The following is a 22,368-nucleotide window of genomic DNA, read 5'->3' on the forward strand; positions in this document are numbered from 1 at the left end:
ATCCAAGGGAAGGGACCCTTCCTCGTGCATCGAGAATATAAATGCAAAGAATATAAGCACCATGAATAAGTCTTGCGAGAATAGATAAGATACTAGCATATTACCTGGATGTCAATAGCCATAAATTATAATCGTATTTTTGCATATTGGTTGTATAATGACTCCCATGTTAGGCTGCATCCACAAATAGAAAATGAGCAAAGCACATGAGGGTCCCAGAATTCAAATTTGGCAAAGGACTTGCAAAACTTAGCCTTTATCAATACTTTAGATATAAATAGTATGTGGATCATTGGATTCAAAGCCAAAAGTTGGAGGATACATTGCCTATTAAACTAAAAAAAGGCCTTGCTAGAAGGAACCCTTTTAAGGATAGACTTTTGGAGTTGTTGACACTTGATCTCGTGGCGTATTTTAGGATAGGCATATACTCCATGATATGATGGTGATGGGCCTTGATGGCCACAAAATCACAATAGTGACCACTTGGTGCAGCATCTTTTCTTACTCCTTTAGCATTATCTAATAAAAAAACTATGTCTTTAAGCATTCTCATCGAGTATATTTTTTTGGGAGGAGCCATTGCAATTTGTATCCAAGTTGACTTCTCTAGGACTGCTTTATGGCGCTTTGTATTTAGCGCGAATGTTCCCGAATGTACTATAGAGATTGGCCCAAGTCAAAAAGGTCCTCTGAGCAACTTCCATTTCTCAAAAGAATAAACTGATCCTATAAATCTAGGCAACTACTCACATCCCTAAGCAAGTTCTCATTCAACAACTACTTTGGAGTCCTAGAGGTGGGATTAACTTCCAACATTGGTTAGACTGATAAGAGCTACCTTCCATGAGTTAAAAGATGGTTCTCACTTCTCTCAAATTATACACTAACCTTTAAGAAGATATATTTACCCTTGAATGTAAGTGGTAGTTAAAATTTTATATGAAATTATCTTAGAACCATGCAGAATTAAAGGAAGTGCAGCTTGGTGAGTTGGGAAAGCTCTAAGAAGCGATCCTAATATTAAATTATTAAATTGTTACGGATCCTCTTGCACGCATTCAATCATATGCTCAGCCATTTGCCTTCTGGACAAAGAGCTTTTTATTCTCCACAACTTTTTAATCTAATGAGTGGATGCTTACAGTTCTGTAGGATTGGTCAAGCTGAGCACAATAGATGAGACTGATTCAATCAGATGTTCCTGAAGCCTAGATTTCTATAAAAGACCCACAAGACATGAAAGTTGAAGAAACAATTTTAAATTTACAATTTTGGCTCCTCTTGCTTGTTTCTAAGCTTGATCATATGTTGTTGCCTCCGCCACTATGTCATGTGTGTCGTGATCTTCTTTCAATAGTTGCTCAAATTCAGTGGCCTCTGGGGCCTTGTTTTTCTTAGCCATTCCACCATCCAGCCTCTCACTCTCTGGAATAGGGCCCATGATAATTGGAGTTGGATTGAACTTATGGGCAAGTGAAGGTCTTTCCAAAAACAAAGAGGCCAATCAAATGGGTACAGTTACCGAAGTTGTAGCGGGCATCGTAATTGCCAACCTGCTTGGACTAGAGTGGAGCAGATCAAGTCGCTTCAAATCCTAGGCCACAACGAAGCTGGTAGGGGGAGTGGCCATTGCCTGAGTCCCAAAATAACTCAGCTTGTTAAGCACTGGAGGAAGAGAGAATTGCTGGGAGAGAGGGTAGAATGAATTGGTAGGCTTTCTCTTATGTAACGAGTGTCTGGATCCCTCAGGGATGGGGCTCTGCAAACAGTGCTCGTCTACTTTGGGAACAATCATGATGCTAACATGCTCTCTTGAAAGCCCTGGGAACGAGCTTTCCCAAGGTTTAGCAGCCACCCAACATTCCAACCAGCTCCAAATGAGATGTGGGGGAGAAGGTATGTTCTATCAGTGATGCAACACTGGATCCATACATTGTTTTCGTTTAAGTTCAACATGATGTCAGAGCTATTCCTGATGGCCTCTATTTTGATTGACTCTTGCAAGGCTTTCCAAAGTGTCAATCCTTCCAGTAGAATCACATTTGTTCCTTACTATTGGACCTTTGTTCATTGCTGCTGGCTCCTACGTGGTGACCATCTTCTTTCGAGTATTATAACTAATCCTTTGCACATGACTAGTGTAAAATCAAGGGGATGGAGCACTTCCCTTACTCGTATAGCTACGGAATTGCAACTATTTTAACTTCTATGAGTGATGAATCTTCTCAACGTAGAGCCTCTATGTCAGCAGTCTTGGATCGATCTCTTGGTCGTATTCTTCTCACCCTTGGTCAGCTTTCGAACACCAAAACGACAAAATTGCTAACAAATTAGATGCTACAATGATTCAGCATGCACCATAACGAGTGGTCTAATGAAACCTGCTTTTGCAAACTTTAATTATATAACACAATGGCCTGATTGTTTTCCTTGGTTTGTCCCCGCCTTCAAAATATAGTCAGTTGGATGGAACTGCCATCCTTCCTATATTTATTTGCAATATTTCTTGCTAGATCCGATCAAGTGAACATTTGGATGCGCCTTCTGGTGCTTTTCTTTCCTCTCTCCCTTCCCCGTTTGCAATATTATTTCTATCTTGTTTGCAATATTGCTTGCAAGACATTTTATCTTATTTATCTCAACTGAATATATTGAGCTCCATTACTGTCAGGTTGAGTCGATTCGTGAGTTGTGACTCCAACGGAAGCAGAGAGCATAAATTGACAAGCGCAAAACCAAGTTCTATTGCATCAAAAACTTCTCAAAAGAGGGGAGCTTAGACCATACCTACCACATGGTTTAGCCAATTGAATATCCTGAGCTCCGTGACTGTCAGGCTGAGTCGAGTCATGAGTCGTGACTCCAATGGAAGTAGAGAATGGAAGCAGAGAGCGTAAATTGACAAGCGCAAAACCAAGTTCTATTGCATCAAAAACTTCTCAAAAGAGGGGAGCTTAGACCATACCAATGACTCTTCCGCCCATACCACATGGTTCAGCCATGAGAGTAAGAATAAGAATCGTGCAACCACAATGATGCACTCCCACTAGCCAATTTGAATATATGGAAAGGAAAAGCATCTGCTAAGATTCAACTGTAATTTTTTCTATTCCTCTTTTTCTTTCGGATACAGAAACATAGACATCGCAGTATCCATCTCACAAACCAAAGATTCCACCAACGCTCTTAATCTTGATGCTTGAAATCCATCCTTATTTGGGCTATAAAGGATACAGTTCATGCAGTGGTAGTGGGTGGTCAGGTGATGCAATGAATATGCAGGTGTGATATGCATTTCGTAGCGACGAGTAGCCTCCTCTTATTATTATTTTAGCAATGCGTTGAAGAACGAATGGATGGTTACCTTTTGCGTACGGTGGAGGAGGGCGAAGGATTGGCCCAAAAGAGCCTCACAATTCACCAACTTCTAACTCCACTCTTGTTTAGAGTTCCAACTTTTTGAGCTCATAGAAGAATCCAGATCATGGAGTTGCATAGTTGTCGACAACTTCAATCTGCATTCTTGTTGCTGCACCTTGCACCTAGAGCATAGACACAAGGCCAAACGGGATCAATCAAGCAAATCCAACAATCCAATAGGAGCTCGCCCGAGGGAAATTCTCCACCGTGATATCGTGCTAGAATCGATAGAGTGAAGTAGTGTTTAGAGAGATTGTTGCATTAGCTTTTTGATAAGATTTTTCACTAAATTTGGTGGATGTGAATTTTAAAGTGAAAAAACCTAGCACCTCTAATTTTGCATAAAACAATGTTACACCATTGGATCTTTTTGGAATCAATGTCTCCAATAGTGACTTAAGAATCAATGTCTCCAATTGTGACACATGGCTCGAGGAGGGATCTAAGAACCAAAACATGCCTCTAGGCTGCCTACCATAATAAATTTGTTTCTCCCACAAGATACTTCTTGTTTGTTAATGCGAAAGTTGTTTTCATCATTCATGTATTGTTTTACCTTTTTGAACGTAATTCAATTTTCGCGGTTGTTTTCTGTATCTGAAAGTTTTTTGTTCTTGAGCTTTATAATGTTTATGTTATTATTCTTATTGTCCATTTCTTGTTTCTTGCTTTATAATGATTATGTTCTTACTATCATTATTGTCCATTGTTTGTTGCTTAGTAGGAACAATCATTTAATGTGATGTTGATTTACGATTCGTATTGTTCACCCCTTGAAACCAAACTATGGATCAACCAAAAGAAGGGTCCCAACAACCACCAAAGGATGAATTGCAACCAATGGACACACCAAAGTGATCAACCAAATTGAAGGCTAGAGACAAGTGGGAAGGCGGAAAGTAACTGTCACACATGAAAGTAATTATTGAAGACCAAGAAGACATGAAACCGAGGGTGCGGCTAAGGAGGAGTTAAGGCTCAGTAAACTAAAGAGATGAGACATCATTCTTGTTAGATATCAATGCTCCACTCTCATGTAACTATGCGAGAACCAGCTAACTCTACTTGTAAGCCCCCATATGAGGAGAAGGCATTTGAGTAGCTCGGTTATCTGGTAGGTCTTGGTTTGGACACCAAATGGGATCCATGTGTGGCCTAATGGCTAGACAGCTTAGATAGAGTTGGCACACTGCCAACTAGGCTACATGCAAGTGCGAGAAGGCATCCCATGACTCTGACCGCACTGAGGGTAGACGGAGCATTTCCTGGGGCAGTCCACTCTCAGGCTGCGGGGCCCGTTTGGAGCCCCAGATGATCCCGGATGGCTATGGGCCGAACAGAGAGGGCCGAACAGAGACTATAGGTTAGTTGCTCTATTCTACGCCATGGTTCTATTGTACAGTCGGTGGTCTATTTCGGGACCGACCCCTATCGACCATTTTGGGCGGACTGGGTCGGTCACCTAATTGGGTCTAACCGACTTCGACTGGTGGCTATATAAGAGCAAGCCCGTGAAGCCCATTATCATCACTGGCTATAGCAACCTTGATTCCTTAGCATCCAGCCTCCGTCCTCTACTATTTCCAGCACGCCATCGAAGATTCTCTCACAGGAGCGCATGGCTGGGAGGTAGCACCATCTATTATATCAGTTTTATAGTAATCAAATTTTTTATTCTCCATACTATCTACCTTTCTCTCTTGCATACAAGATCCTATTATCTATTGAGCACAGACGTTGTATTGTTTTCTTACATGGTATCAGAGCTTGGACTCTAGTAAGAAGATTTGGTAGTGTGTTTCTGTTTGCGAGCAGATTGTGAAAGATGGCCCAGCTCGCAAGACTGTGAATCCCTGTGAGCAGATTGTGAAAGATGGCCCAGCCCGCAAGACTGCGAATCCCATCGTTCGACGAAAGCAAAAAGTTGGATGGCACTAACTATCCACTCTGGAAGTTCAAGATGAAGACCATCCTAAGTGCATACGAGCTTTGGGATACTACTACTGGGGTGGACCTGAAGCCGGTTGCGAGACCGAGTCCAGCCAATGCAGCACAACAGATAATACCAACGGCGGATGAGATTCTCGTGTGGACAAGAAGAAATGTAGATGCGCTGTGTTCTATTGTCTGTAGTGTAAGTGATTCTGTCATGGCGTTAATTCAACATGTCACCACAGTGGAGGAGGCATGGACGGTCTTGAAAAATCAATATGAGACCACGAATCAGATGCGGATTCAAAATCTAGAGACTCAACTCATGAATGAGAAACTATCTGAGTCTAAAACGGCAGAGAAGTTCATCACCAGGGTGAAGAATCTGCTCGATCAGATGACTGCGATTGGCATCACCATCACCAGCGAGAATCTAGCACGAAGGTGCATACGGATCCTCCCACCAAAGTATGACGGTCTTGTTACGGCATTGAATACACAGAACAGAAATCTGCCCCTCAACTTTGAAGATTTCAGCGCAATGCTTCTGGAGGAGGAGATGCATCAAAAGATGAGGACTGGAGAAGATTCGACTTTCTATGCTGGATCAAAGAAAGGTAAGGGTAAGGACTCTGGTAACCCATCTTCTTCTGATAATAAAAAGAGAAAGAAGAAGATCAAGTACTTCTATTGCAACAAGGCAGGGCACAAGCAGAATGAGTGCCGGAAGAAGATTGCATATGAGAAGCGTGCAAGCAATACTAGTAGAGCTATTCGTAGAAATTGAGGAGATTTGCATGGGGGCAGTTCATGTACCTACAGATGAACCTTGGATTATTTTCAGAGGTGCATCATGCCACATGACCAGTCGGAAGAATTGGTATACCTCTCTACATCCGATAGGGAATGACATCTTGGTAGTAGTAGGCAATGATGCAAAATGTCCAGCAAAAGGAAAAGATACGATTGCTCTCAAGTCAGATGGAGCTGTAGAATAGTTGTCCGATGTTCTTTATGTGCCAAATATCAAGAGGAACTTGTTGTCCGTTTCTGCAGGACCTCAAAGTTCAATTCGATAAGAATGGTGCACAGATTCTGGATCTGCTGGCGCAACAACATCTATGAACTCTCAGCTTTCAGTTGTCGAGCCGATGTGAAGAACACTAAGCTGTGGCATGAGAGGTTTAGTCATCTAAACCTTAGTTCTTTAAAGGAGATGCATAAAAGTGGAATGATTGTAGACCTACCAGAAATTACAGATCTGCCCAATGTATGTGAAGCTTGCATGATGGGCAAGCAGCATCGGCAACCCTTTCCTAAATAGGCCAATAGGGCAAAGGCTCCTCTAGAGCTCGTTCACATGGACCTCTACGAAAAGATGGAGATGGAAGCTTTGGGTGGTTCCTACTACTTCATGACGCTAATCGATGACTACATTAGAAGGATATGGATATACTTCCTGAAGAATAAAGATGAGGTGTTTAGTAAGTTCAAAGAATGGCATGTAATGGTCGAGAAAGAAACAGGGAGGAAGGTGAAGAAGTTGAGATCAGACAGAGGTGGTGAGTTCACATCAAGCGAATTCAAAAGTTACTACAAAAGTCATAGGATCAAGAGGCAGAAACCCCCGCCACATACATTACAGCAAAATGGAGTAGCAGAACGCAAGATGCGCGTCATCTGCGAAATGGGCAGGAGTATGATGAAAGGGGAAGATTTGCCAAAGACTTTATGGGCTGAAGCATGTAGCTCAGAGGGAGCACAGATGTTGCAGTTCTGCAGATGCGATCGGTACGAGCAGAAGATTCGCCAGCCAGAATACACGTAGGAACCGCAAGCAGAAAGTAGGCAGACTAGAAGTGCAGAAGCAGGGAGGTTTTGCAGTCACAGATTTTACACCACTAGCCGTGGATATTTCGATCCCAACAGCCACACCATTTCTATTAGCCGAAAAAGAAATCAAGACAAGAGGCTAGAGGATAGGTATGGCGATGCTCAAGGGCCATAAAGTAATAGGGAACGTGAGGGGAGAAGCATTAACTTGGGTGAGGAAAAGAGACTAAGAGGGGAGGGAATGAAGAGGGAGACTATGGAACAAGGGGAGAGAGAGAGGGGAAAGAAGAGCATGTACATGATGGAAGGAGGAATGTAAAGATGGAGACATCAAGGGAAGAGGGCCATGCTTTTGCAAAAAGACTATCTGCGACCAGAAGATGTAGGAGCCTAGAAAACTGTCGCGATCTGTCTGCGATGCGCACCGGTGTACACAGTGGATGCACGCAAGAGCTCAGAGGGAGCACAGATGTTGCAGTTTTGTAGATGCAACCGGTATGAGCAGAAGATTTGCCAGCCAATACACATAGGAACTGCAAGTAGAAAGCAGGTAGACTGGAAGTGCACAAGCATGGAGGTTTTGTAGCCGCAGATTTTACACCACTAGTCGTGGAGATTTCGATCCCAGCAGCCACACCATTTCTATTAGCTAAAAAGAAATCAAGACAAGAGGCTAGAGGATAGGTATGGCAACGCTCGAGGGCCATAGAGGAATAGGGAACATGAGGGGAGAATCGTTAACCTGGGTGAGGAAAAGAGACTAAGAGGGGAGGGAATGAAGAGGGAGACTATGGCACAAGGGGAGAGAGAGAGGGGAAAGAAGAGCATGTACATGATGGGAGGAGGAATGTAAAGATGGAGACATCAAGGGAAGAGGGCCATGCTTTATTTGAAAGGAAGGGAAGGGGGAAATCAAAGTACTAGCTAGGTGGCTTTACAAGAATGAGTGTGTCCCATCAAGGAATAGCCCCCTCCTTTTATAGCCAAGAGAGGGGGTCTCTCCCAATAAATGCATCCTCCCACATGCATGTGGTGTGTGTGGAAAAGTCTCCCATGTGGGCTAGGTGGTTACGCACTCTCAATTGTGTGCGACAACCCTTTGCCTCATTTTTCCACATAAATCAAGCCCCATATCTCAAGTCTATGATACTCCCTTGGTCTCTCCCCAATTTTATAATACGTTCAAACCTCTAGGAGGACAAGTGGAGGGTTGGCACAAGGAATCTTGCCACCTCATCCTACTTTCCCAATTATTTAACTTGCACTCTTGGACCTTCTATACCTCCCCCACATGGGCCTATCCTATATGGAGGGAATAACCCAATATAAAATCCATCTCCACCTATTTTATATTGCTTCTCCCATGGACTTTGAGCATATCTCACTAAATGCAGCCTAGGTGGACGGATAGCACATGGAGGAGCCATGCCACCTTACATTTTATAATATTACTACCATGGATTATGTGCATCACACCTTATGGGTCCTCTTATGTGGAAGGGTGGCACATGGTCATGCCCTACCACCTCAACCCTGGGCCCTATGCACACCATATTTTATTATACTATTGCCACACATACAAACACACACTCATATTTATGCCTTTTTCCCTTATCCATAATAGTGTGTGTGTGTGTGTGTGTGTGTGTGTATGTGTGTGTGTGTGTGTGTGTGTGTGTGTGTGTGTGAGTGTGTGTGTGTGTGAGAGAGAGAGAGAGAGAGAGAAATTGACACTTTGCAAGAAAAGAGGGAGAGAGATAGTCCTTAAGCACATGGACATTTTCAAAGATTTTGTTGATTACATCAATGAAAAAGTTAGACCTTTCATGATTTACTTAGGCATAGATTGAGTAGACTAGGTTCCTGCCAATCTCCTTTTAGATAGTCGCATCACTAATCTTGGTTTTAGAAAAAGGATGCAAAGATCCTTGTGTCCAATTATAGAAAATATCAGAGGAGGAGGAGCTGGATCTCTAAATGGGGCATGTAGGAACCTGCTTTGTATCCTTACCTATAGCATATTGTGCAATCCTTCTAGAAATGGAGGAGACCCCTACACCTCCATTTATACAAGAAGTGTCGACTATAAAGAAAATGTAAATGTGATTGCTGAAGCCAGCCTCTCCTTGGAGTGGTGGTCCATCAAAACATGGGACAAAGGGAAGCACACTGTAGAGCTGGTACATCCTCCATGGAATAGCCTGCAATGGTAGAAGGAAAAGAAGAGGAAGAAGAGGAAGGATAGGAAGAAGCGGAGGAGGGTATGATGGAAGAGGTTTAAATGCAAACCCTTCCATACGTCTTGATTGAAAACCTAGAATATTTGTTTCTAATTGACATCTCATTTGTGAAGAAGCTGAGGGAGGATGAAGCATTAGGGGCACTACTCCGCTTGGGAGAGTAATATTGAACTGGGCTTTCTGGAGGAGGGGCTTGATAGGTGCATAAATTTGGCACCTACCAACACATTGGAACATCCGATCTTACCTATATGGGAGGAAATGCACGACTTAGATCATGCAAGAGTCACAGACTTGGAGTTCCAAGAGGTCCAGTCAAAATCAACGGTAGAGAGGCAAGAGAAACGTCCAAAAATTGAGAGAAGTGTGGCAGCCTTGTCATCAGTACCACCTACGAACATTGATTGGGAGCAAAAGCTCCATCAATATTTGTGCAAAGGGTTATGATGAAAGAGATGTAGAACACATTGTAAGTTAATGACGTTTTGTCAATATTAATAATTTATTTTTTTTAATTTAATGATTTTCAAAAAAGAGTAGTGATCCACTTATTACAACTTTCAAGATGTTATTGCAACTGATGACTTTGCAACACAATGCGGGGTTTGAGGTGACATCATTGCTATGGACATTACACTTGGACACTACATGGGGATGTTTAAGCATCACAGGTTGCTTTGCATGCATTTTTTATTCTCACCTCACGGGAAGGAGGAGCTGATCAAATGCAAGGCACTTTCAAAGTTGTTGTCCATTGTGCCTTTACCTCCATCAGTGAATAAGTGCATTTTGGTGAGGCGAGATTTCACTCTTTTAACTTTGGGGAAAGATTAGCAAGAAGGATTTTGGTGGTTGCTTCTATTAGGGCTATGGCAGGTGCTTATGATGCTGCTCAAATTGTCAAGACTTTCACAAACTAACTATCTTGGAACCCCAATGAAGAGTATCAATATTGGACAAAATGGAGGAGTCAAAGCAAGCAAATATCTCATAGAGGAAATCATGTTCAATGATATCATGTTGTAATGACATCAATATACCAAAAACATTGTAAATACAAAAAGAAATCTAATATATATATACTCTTCTTTCAAGATGATGTTAATTTGCAATGACATTAAATTTGATTGTGGTAAAATTAACTTTACATTATGTGCATTTATTGTAAACAATTTTAAAGTGACTCATCAAATTAAAGGTTTTCAAAAATAGTGTCAATAATTTGTGTTTACACTATTTTTGAAAAATAGTGTCAATAGCCTCCACACCCACCTTCACCTCTGCCTCTTCCAAGTGCTATTTTTTCTTTAAGTTTGGCAAGGAATTTATCAAATTATTTCCTAAATAATACAAAGAAACTTTGAGAGCCACTATATCTGAAAGGGTGGCTTTGAGTATAGCCCTATTTGACTTGCCCTTATTTAAAGGTGAGTTTGTAAAAAATGCCATGTTTGACCCACCCATTTTTAAAGAATAGCTTTAGAAAATCACCCTTTTTAAAGGAACTTTAAAGAAAGGCCAGATTATGAGAAGTACCCTATAGGCTACTTAGGTATGGTTGTTTGGTGTTTTGAAAGAATAAGTTTATTTCATGTTCAACCTAAATAAAGCCTCAAATTGCATCAATGCTTTATATAGGTTCTTAGCAGTTTTCTATTTATCCTTGATGTCTTTATAGATACATCTTTGGATGTCAAGTTGTTCTTTTCTTCCTTGTTGCTTCGATTGGGGCATTCATATTGGTCTATGTTCTGGCCCTGTTTTGTATAAACCAGTAGCAAGTGTACAATCTAGTGTATTCCATTAAGCAAGATCCATGTATGTTTTCACATCTTGACGAGGAGCTCCTATGCCCTCTGTTACTCTCCATTTCCCATATTCCATTTTGTTGCTCCCTCTTCTCCATTTCTGATCTCTTCTCCAGCACAAATTTTCACTTTTTTGCAGGCACAATAGGTGTTGTGCTATAGGTCCTCCTTATTCTTTTGCCTATACCATTTTGTGTAGGGTTTAGGTCTGCCATTCATTCCCCCTTTTCACCCCCTTTTTACTATCATGCATACTAGTTGTCACCTTCATATAGGGCCTTTTCACTGTGTAAAAATTTCACCTTCTACCTATTCACAAGTTTGATTTGGGAGCCCCTCTTAGTATCTTTCCTCCCTTGCCCTTAGGAAAAAAGCCAAATTCCAATAGGTTTTAGCTAGCAGACCTCAAATGGAAGCTATTTGAGGTCTCCAAGGTGAACCACCTCTGGTCGACAGAATAATGTCAGTAAGGGAAGTCAGCAAAATGGAACCATAACTATCGAGACACGGTTTACGTATGTGTGCAAGTGCACTCTCAACAATAGGGAACAAATTGGGACGCTAGACAACCCGTGTGCAGGTGCGAGTATGTATGTGTGCAAGTGCACTCTCAACAATAATCAACAATAGGGAACAAATTGGGACACCAGACAACTCGTGCGCATGTGCGAGTTGATTGCGTGCCTCCACAGGACATAGAGAAGACGATTTGTGCAATCTTCCACGCATGCATGTCATAGTACTACAAAGTGATGGCGTGGGATAGAGACCCCTGTATTGTGACAGTTGGCAAACCAGCTGGCAAGGCATAGACCCCTCGGCAGCTCCTGAGCAGGCAAGCAGGCTGACCATGCATGTGATTTGTTTGTGAGTTTGGTGATTGTATCCTTGGGTTATAGGATGTAAGTTGGGGACCATCTTTAATCGATTTTAGTGGAAGGTATGTTGAAACCATGACTAAATCTTCTGCAAATAGTCAAAACTTGAGCACATGCACAAGGTGCTTAAAGATGATGGTACAAACAACAAAAAGAGGGTGGCCAAAGGTGAAGAGGAGTCGAAGAAGCTTCTCTTCTAGTTGACTAATAAAATGCTTGGTAGCTAGACCCAGATGGACTTGAAAGGAATGGTAACAATGTTGGGAAGAATGCAAATGATTTAGGGAGTTGGTTAGGCTGTCTCGACAAGTACTGAGCAAGAGATCACTAACCTATTTAGACAAGGTTAGAGAATTTTATAGTCCATTGCATAGCAGATGAAGGTCTCATGCCAATTTCTCCTAAGTACCTTCAAAACTAATGGCACAACTATTTGATATAAGATAATAGACAAGCTACATGTTTTCACTCTAGATCTTCTTGTGATTGAAATGTTTATAAACCTTGATGTGCTACATGCAAGCATGGAATCCTTGATTTTTTTATGCCCATGCAGCTTTGAATGTCATAATCTAGGGTTGTCAAATATCTTGAGATGTAGTAATGTCCTCCAAGATCCACCTCAATCACATGTCCTTGTGTGTTGCAAAGTAGGCTGATATAGATTCTACCTTTGTGGATGAAAGGGCTTTATAACTTGCTTCTTGCTTATAGGAATGCAACCTTGCTTATAGGAATGCAAACTCGTTGATCAAACACTGTTCGGAGAGTTACACCGTCCTCTCATGAAGAAAAAGATAGGTAGCCAATTATGTGGAATGAATCCATTTTGGATGAGCATGGCATATCACTAGGTGTGTCACATTATATGGAGTGGTCTAGATGGGAGAGGGGACTTGCTTCCACTATAGGTGCCTAGAAGGCTTTTAGACAGCTTCCAAAAGATCAGAGACTATTATCAGTTGACCACATCAGAGGGAATGCAATAGCAGATAGAGGCAGCCATACGAGCAGAGTGGATAGATACAGATGACTTATCGATCACAGAGTCCACTTGGTTGGGAGCCTTTACGGGGACAAGTGTTCCATTATAGGTTATTGCCTTGCGGGATGCACATGAGGAGACCCTTGCCTTTGATGTTCAATCGGGAGGAAAACTTCTTAGATCTTCATATGATATTCTTTTGGAGGTTGCCTTTCAATCTATTAGGATTGCAAGTTACATGGAGTGGGACATGGACTCACAGTGGTATCTTTATCCTGACCCCATTATTTTAGCACTTAGGTCTTGGAGACTTTGGTTATATGATGGTTCTCCCATCAGGTTCTTGTAGTGGTACCCAGGGGAGAGGGAGTGGATTGATGAAGGGCACTGAGAGAAGAGCATCCCCTTCTTTCATTACACAGTTAGAAATACCAGGAGATTTCAGCTTAGTAGGAGAGGTTGGAGGCCCTACAAAGCTCCTCATTGGGATAGTTTTTATATTTCTATAGAGGTGCATAAAAACTTTTGGAGGAGGCTCTAGAAATCTCTTAGAAATAGAAAGATTACTCTTTTCTTTTGGCTTTCTATTCATGGAGGGATTGTAGTGAACCTGTGGAGATCTAGGTTCAGGGCTAATCCTACTTGTCCTCGATGCCATGCAACAGTTGAGTCAATTCAACATTGCCTTTGGGAGTGTAGACAGGAGTGGACATATATGGAAGGGTGTTGCTAGGATTTTTGCATATTTCATAGAACACCCTTCTTCATGACTTGGGGATCAATGGCATGGTTATCTCTTACTGGACCTCATGTGTTTTTCGAGGGACAAGACTCAAACTCATCCTTTATTATACGATGACACTCTGTGGAGTCAAGCTCTCTTCAAGATGTTCCTTTCACTCCTTTCAGAGCCGCTCATGCCTTGGTAGACACATCTTGGGAGATTCTAGCTAGCGTTATAGCTTAGCATATTTGGAGGGCCATATGTATAGACGCGATGGAGGTTTCACAGATTCACCCTTCCTAGTCTATGGCCAATATATGGATTGATACTATACACATACTGATGGCCATCTGGGCGAGCATGCAGGGATCCTCCAGAGCAGCTATAGCCAGAAGAGATATTTTTTAAGAGTTTGGAGAGGATCTTTGTTCTTCTTTGAGTCTTCTTCAGGTTGGATTTTGGTTAGCTCTTTTTGAGCTACTTTTTCTTTCATGCATGTCATGATGTACTCCCGCATTTGAGCTTGCTCTTGTGGCTTTCATTCATACTTAATGAAGTAATATTTTTGGAAAAAAAAAAAGATTGAGGGGCAAAATTTTGGAGCAGTAGCACCTAGCATTGCTCCATACAGACAGGATTCTATAGAGGAATTCATCAAGGAATGGCAGAAGAATAAAGTGAGGAAAGCTGGCTACGATGAGATAGAGGAGCTGATCTCAAAAAAGCGAGGTCATGATTCCTCCACCGGTAGCACTAGTGGGAGCGAGAGAGTAGGGATGAGTGTTGTGATGGTGTTCACCCCCTGTTGAACCTCCCTTCACCTCCTATTCTCCTAGCCCTCCTCTCCTCCCCTCACCCCCCATTCTCCTATCATGCTAGCACCCATGCTTAAGCACCGAACATTCCATCATGTTTCTTGCATTGAACTCACTTCCCTAGTCCAAGCCATGCCAAGTAGAGCCTTGCCTTGTAGAGGTAGGGGTGAGGGGCAAGAGATCAAGAGTCATGTCATCAAGTGGAATATGCCTTAGGCTTGGTGGGAGTAGAGGAAAATGAGGTTATCTATTGTAGCATAATTGGGACTAAGACAGAGTTGCAATGAACAATGATGAGCATAACTCACATTATGAAGCTAAACACACACAATTAATCGATGTAGCTTTTGGCTGCATCGCTAGATCACCAAATGAATAGATCTGATGAAAACTCCAAGCTACTCGCTTGGAGTTATTTACTCAGAGGAATCACCCGAATCAATCAAATTGACCCCTACTCTAAACAACAATGCGTGACATCAACACAGATCCAAAGTGGAGTGTGTGAATTTTTTGGGTGCAACTTCAACTGCATTGGTCAATTGGTTAAAAGCTATGGCTATTTGGGCTATGTTCGTAGCTATGCGCATGGCAAGCTACATGATTTTTTTGTTTGATCTTAGTTGATGTTATTAAATCAAGAGCTATAGGTTTCGATGGTGTTCTTCTAATTTTTCTCCCCTTTTGTTTTGATCGACAACCATAGTGTTCATACGGCATGCCTTTTTATGTTTTGACGAGGTTGCCACAATGACCCATGAATAGCGTGTAGATTCTAGCCTAAAGCTGTCTATTTAACACTTATGGTGTGCTTTTTTGAATAACTTTTAGGGGACGTTCGTTGGGTTCGATGAGATTTTGAGAAAAGGGGTCCTTTGCCTGAAATGAAATGATTGGAGAAAAGAAGATTCAAAATGCTAGTGTGTAGATTCTAGCCCAGAGCAGTCTATTTAACACTTATGGTGTGCTTCTTTAAGAACTTTTAGGGGGCGTTCGTTGGGTTTGATGAGCTTTTGAGAAAATGGATCCTTTGCTTGATGTGAAATGATTCGAGAAAAGAAGATTCGGAATGCTGAGAGAGCTCAAAAGAGGAGGCCATTGATCATTGAGAGCTATAGAACCCATAATATGTATAACCTATATCTGTTACCTGTCGGAGATGAGTCCACCACCTTGTTTATTTAATGCATAGACTATGTCAAGGTGGGAGGCTTCCCCAAACGTTTAAGAAAAGATCCAAACTCAAAACCTTCCTTTATCCACACGTGAGCCCTACCACCAAGTTATAAAGAAATATAATACGACCATTTCCTTATAGGGGTATTATAAATAATCCCTCATCCCTCTCACCCTATGTCTCACACTTCCCTCCCTCTTTCATTCCTTTCCCTTATTTAATTCATTCCCCTCCCCCTATGCCTCACGTGTCCCTTCCTTATTTAATTCAACCTCTCCCCATGAGACTAATTATTTGCCCCTCCCCCTTCTCCCTTTATTTTAATTCAAGACCTTACCCCTTTCTCCCACCCCTCCCCACACAAACTAATTAATTAGTTGCCCCTAAATTCAATCTAGGGGTACCTATTCCCCTAAGGAAATTTGCCAAAATTAGCCAAGTGGGCTTTTTCTCAGGCAATCCCTTACATTTCATTCAAAGTCCTTGGCAAATTAATGGAAACTATCATGTAAAGTCCTTTGGCAATCCTTTGTAGTTCTTGAGAAATTATTGACATTTCATGCAAAGTCCTGGGAAAATTATTGACACTTTTTAAAAACCTTTAATTTGATAATTCACATTAAAATTGTTTACAATAAATGCTCCTTCGCAAATTATTGACACTATTTTTGAAAACCTTTAATTTGATAATTCACATTAAAATTGTTTACAACAAATTCACATAATGTAAAGACAATTTTACCACAATCAAATTTAAGGGTCATTGCAAATTAAAATCATCTTCGAAGAAGAGTAAATATAAATTAGATTTCTATTTGTATTTACAATGTTTTTGGTATATTGACATCATTACAACATGATATCATTGAACATGATTTCCCCTACAAGTTGCTTTGCCTCCTCCACTTTGTCCAATACTACTACAAGAAGTGGTAGGATGTGTGGTAGAACATGAATTAGGTCCAGCCGAGGTGGTGCTAGGAGGCACAACACCCGTGGACCTTTTAGGCCTTTTCCTTTTTTTTAATTCCTTGGGCAATCTCTAGCAAAGTGCCAAGGGGGTCCTGCAAATCCTACATTAATCTTGTCTCCCAGAGCGATCTCGACTCTCTACCTGAAGAAGGAGCCATCTAGACACTAATGCATGATGTGGTCATCTGTAAGGTTAGAATCAAAGACAATGACCCTAACACGTGGTACCCCATCCAAACTGCCTATCCTACTGAAGAAGGCATCCTAGGAAGGGGAGGGATCTCGGTGACCATCCTGAAAGCGGCTCCAATGGAAGATAAGAGTTGATGGTACAACTAAGGGAGGTCGGGGAATGTGAGGAAGAGTGAAAATGTCCAGCCATCCTCCTCCACAGGGTCAAAGCCCAATGAGAAAGGTGTCACGAAGATCCTCCTAGAGCTCAGTGCCAAAGGACTAGCCTGAAGCACTATACCTACTGCATCCGGGGAATAAAAAACAACCTGAAAGAAACCTCAACCAAGTAGACAAACATCTGTGAGGTGCCCTGCAAGGTCTCTAGGTAAAGCGGCGAGCATCCAGTCCCTAGCTTGTAATCTAGAGGGGTGGGACCCATGGATGCAAGCAAAAAGTGATGTCGAGCTCTCTTGCTTTGTATCTTTTCTGAGCTACTACAACTCATCTTTTGAGAATGTGATGGTTTTCGCGGTCAATGGGAGCGGGCGAGGAAAGCCATTGCCAATCGAGATGGTAAGGCCGACTCGAACACAATGGGGTCCTTCCGCACAAAATGCTACCTGAACAAGAAGGAGAATGTAGAGGGAGGCAAAGGACAGCAGCGGGGAGGGAGAGGCTGTCAGGGAGGAGTGAAGGAGCTGACAGGGGGGGGGCAAAGAGGCCACCCAGGAGGGGGCAAGAGAGACTGAAGGCTAAAGGAGGAGCAGGAGGAGGGGGGGCGAGGGGGGGAGGAGGGGGCAGGGTAGGTTGAAGGGGGAGAGGGGAAGGTTGAGGCGGGGCGGGGGGAGGGGCAAGGAGAGGCAGGGGGAAGTGGTGGGGTAGGCTGAAAGGGGAGAGGGGCAAGCTAAGGTGGGGGGAAGAGGAGGCAGGGGGGAAGGGCTGAGGCGGGGGTAGAGGAGGCAGGGGGGGAGGGATGAGGCGGGGATAGAGGAGCCGGAGGTAGGGAGACGAGGGAGGGAGGGCTAGGGTAAGGGCAAGGAGAGGAGGGTTGAGGCAAGGGTAGAGGAGGTGGAGGCAAGGAACTAAGTGGTTTTTTTCGAAAGTTGAATTAAAAAACCAATCTTGTCATTGTAATCCTATTAAATTTTATCAAAAAGTTGAATTGAAATACCCCTCCGTTTGAATGCACATGGTACACTAAAATTCTATGACACAAACCCCCCAAGGGATGGTGGCAGGTAAGTGGACCCTTACCTCGAACCTAGACTACCTGAGGATTTGATATGTTTTTTTTAATTTTGTGTTTGTAAAACTTAATATTATTAATAATTCTTAATTTTTGTGGAAATCTTTACAAACTCTAGTTGTTGCATTTTTAAACTTTAATGTCTCAAACATTTTTTTCTTATATGTTCCTCTATTTTTATTTTTTGATCCAATTGATGAAATTAATTGTATGGCTCAATTATTGATGGGAATTTTTTATCCACACACACACACACACACACACACACACAAAAGAAGATAAATTGCAATACTCTATGCTGGCTATGAATAGGAATAAGATTGGGTTGGAGAACAAGTGGGGATGGGTGCTATTGTGAGCAGTATCTTCTATTTTAAAAGGAGAAAAGCAAAGCATCAAGCTACTAGAATCCTTGCTAAGGTGAGGAATCTCCAAAATAGAAGGAAATAAGACATATATGGAGTTCAAAAAGGGTCTTTATGAAGTAGCTAAGAAATTAAGTGAAAGAGTCCTTGACCTTGTTTGGAAATATGAAACTTGTGTTGAATGCATTGTGAATGGATATACCCATAGCCTAGGTCAAAAATCTCTTTATGGACTAGCATAAAGGTTGAACAAAAGAGTGATCCTTGACCTTGAGAGGAAATACAAAACTTATGCTGAATGAAATCATGAATCAATAGACTCCTTATTAAGCCTAGTCAAAAAGCTAATGTGGGCCACTCCTTGACATTGAGGGGAAATAGAAAATTTGCTTAAAGATTACTCTAGATGGTGTTGGGTAGCTTGGTCAAAAATCGTTGTTGACTATCAGGGACATGGGGGTAGCAGTTGAGAGAGAGGGAGGAGAGGGTGGAGGAAGACGGGGTTGAGAGGGAGGAGGAGGGGGTTGAGGGAGAGGCTAGGTTGAGAGGAGGGAGGGGCAGCTTGTGCAGGGAGGAGCATCCACCATTCAATCTTTTCTCTGGACATGCAGGTGAATTCAATCATGGATCCCAAATCCATGAACATTTGCCCACCTTGCAAGCCACAAAAGCTATGTGCATGTAGCATCATAACTACACGCAGATGCTACAGAAAACAGAGATAAATGATACGTGCAACATCTACAAGAATGGAATACAGATAATGCAATAGAGACAGAACACTAAAGATCTTTGTATTCCGGAGCAAGAGTTCGCACAACAACTGTGTACACACCAACATCAGAATGCTAGTAATAGCATGTGTACAAGAACCGTCTGACGGTTAGAGAAGTGACTGTTGAAGACTCAACTGTTTGGAGAACTAAACCGCCAATCCTTGCAGCTAACCTACCCTCGCACACCACTCAAAGTCACTACTGCTAACCCACATGGTTATGCAATAACACATGGCACTCACGGTGGACCACACAATGCACATCCCTGAAACTGAAGTTAGTTGCCTACATAGTGTATGTGCAACAATCATTTTAGGCATAGCCTCGATAGAGAACCAGGTGTAGTAAGTTAATTCTAACCCTCCACTCAGTACACATGAATTACAAAGCATCTCATTTCCGAATTCACTTAGAAAAAAATCAACTATCATCTTTCTAAATGCATGTCTGAACGTCCTTTGTTGTTTCTACTGCTTGTCCAAAAGTATCCCCGCATTTCGGACATCTTCGATCATGCCTGTCCAAAAGCATCCCACATTTCGGACATCTTCGATCTTTATTCTGCAAGGCTATCCAACAGCCATCGCTGTATCCCTACTCTTTATCCGAACTGGAAATATACTGAACAGGTGCATCAATGACACCCACCTTGCTCAGTCTCGCATCACCCCTTTCAGGGCACTCCATTTGCAACTGCATCGTCGATTCCGCTCCACTCAAACTAGCAGCAACAGTCTTTAGTTTCCTCTTCCACAACCACATCTTCAACCTGCAATCCTGCTCCATATTCCTTTAGAGGCTCTCCGGGTCTTCGTCTCCGCTTTCGAGTCGGATTTCTCTGAACTGGTACCTTCAGAGCTAGTCACCTCCAAATCTTCATCACTATCATCCGACTTCTTAGATTTTGGCTTTTTCTTCTTGGTTTTACTTTTCGCGGATTTGCGGTTCTTGGATGTCCTCCCATGCAGTGACTCCCCCGCTCGCACTGCTTGCACTATGACCACCCCCACGAGCGTTGTCTATTTTTGATCCACTATGGCCAATGCCGTCCGCAAATCCCGTGATAGCCCCGAAATGAAGTAGTCATTGAGTACCTCCTAAGTAGGCCGTTCCCAGTTGGCACACGTTGCATGAATAAGTTGAATTTGGATGCATAATTTTCCACATCCTGATCTCCCTGATCCAAGCGTCGCAATCTATCTAGAGTTTGTGAAATCATTTTTTCTTAACAAAACCGTCTCAAGAATGCTTCGTGGACCTCATCATATGTGGTGAAGTAATCCACTTTGTACTCTGCCAACCATCGTGCCGCCTTGCCTACTAAAGTTGACTCAAAAATTGTAGGAGTGGAGCCACAGGTGGTGTATTGTTGATCGCATACACCTTCTCAAATTGCCGGACATGAGCATCTGGGTTATCCGACTTTCACCCTGCAAACTTGGCATACTTAACTTGGCCCGCCGCCATCACAGTGCCTCCAAGGTTTGGTGCTCCTCCTCCAGACGGCACTCCTTGCACTCCTTGACCAAAGAGATTGCGAGAAGTAGCTGAAATCGCCGTTGGAGACGAAGATGCACTCAGCACCAGGCGTGCATCAAGTGATACACGCACTAGCAGCCTTGGCGGTGAAACTGAATGAGAAGGCAGAATCTGACGCCAATCAACTCCTCCCAGAGATCCTTGAGGAATGACGTCTCCATGCTCAGGATCACTGTTATGTCACCGTAGCCACGTCGGTGTCAAGGGATCAAGAGGTCCTTGCGAGTGTGTGCATATGCATGCCTTTTGGGAAGAGAACAGCCGCAAAATCCGCTGCCACGACCACTGGATGACATTCTTCACTGGGATTTCCACACTCGCTCGACCATAAGCAGGGTGCTGGGGATCGGATTGCATCCAATGGAGTTCATCTTGAAATCCACGGATGTGCCTCCTTACTGCAGCAATCTCCTCCCGAATCTTCGGCAAAGTGAGTGCGACTACGTGTAAACCTCCATGTGAAGTGCCTCCACAATGACGGCAAGGAATGGACGAGCGCGCCCAAAACACCTTGTCGAAAGCCAATCAATCGCCAGTGGGTGGCAGTTACGGTTGCTCAGATCTGCTCCTGCTAGGGTGTGTGGTCATTGTGCAATATGGGCCTTTGCTAGCACCTCCCCCTCATATATGCAGCCTACGAAGCTTTTGGAATCATGACTACAGGGCCCATTGACGCTTCTCAATAGCGTGTGCCCCACCTTGATCAATTGTATACTACCTACGTTAATAAAATATTGCGCCCCTCCCCCCCCATGAAATAAATTAATTAATGCACAAATTTTCAATCTGGGGGTACCTATTGGTAGGAGAGCATACAATTTGCAAAAATGCTATCTCCATGTCTCCAGAAGGAAAACCCAAAAAAAAAACATTGAAAAATGGCCCAATTATTTTGCCATTTTAGGCAAATTTTTTGTGGGTGAATGCATTCAATGTGTGCACATGCTATTTGCATGCCTCTAGAAGAAAACCCCCTAAAAAAGTCATTCCAAAAAGGCCAAATCATGCCCATGTGTGCGCCTATGCAAAATTGGACCAAATGATGATGTCGTCTGGCCCAAATCGCTATTTGGCCCAATTTCATGTTGACGCGCACATGGGCATGATTTGGCCTTTTTGGACGTTTTTTTTTGGGGGTTTTGCTTTTGGAGGTGCAAACATGCACCTTTACCTTCAATCCCTAAAACATACAAACAATATTGACCATATGGATTTGGCCAATCTTGTGCACATGGCCAATTATGGAAAAAAATTTCAAATTTTTTTCTTAAAGATGGCATAGTACACCTGCAATTAATTATATTTGATTATAGCCACAAAGTTACAATAATTTTGATCATGCAAAATCCTTGGGAAAAAATGAGGGAGATGCAATATTTTTTGCACAAATACTCCAAATCACCAAAAACATTCATGAAAAATAAACATAACCATTGATCGTGTACTCAAAACAACTTCATTTAGCATTGAAAACTCAACAA

The sequence above is a fragment of the Dipteris shenzhenensis genome, chromosome 12 (assembly GCF_047967505.1).
Source record: "Dipteris shenzhenensis isolate YYH24624 ecotype China chromosome 12, Dip_SZ_1.0, whole genome shotgun sequence".
Lineage (NCBI taxonomy): Eukaryota > Viridiplantae > Streptophyta > Polypodiopsida > Gleicheniales > Dipteridaceae > Dipteris > Dipteris shenzhenensis.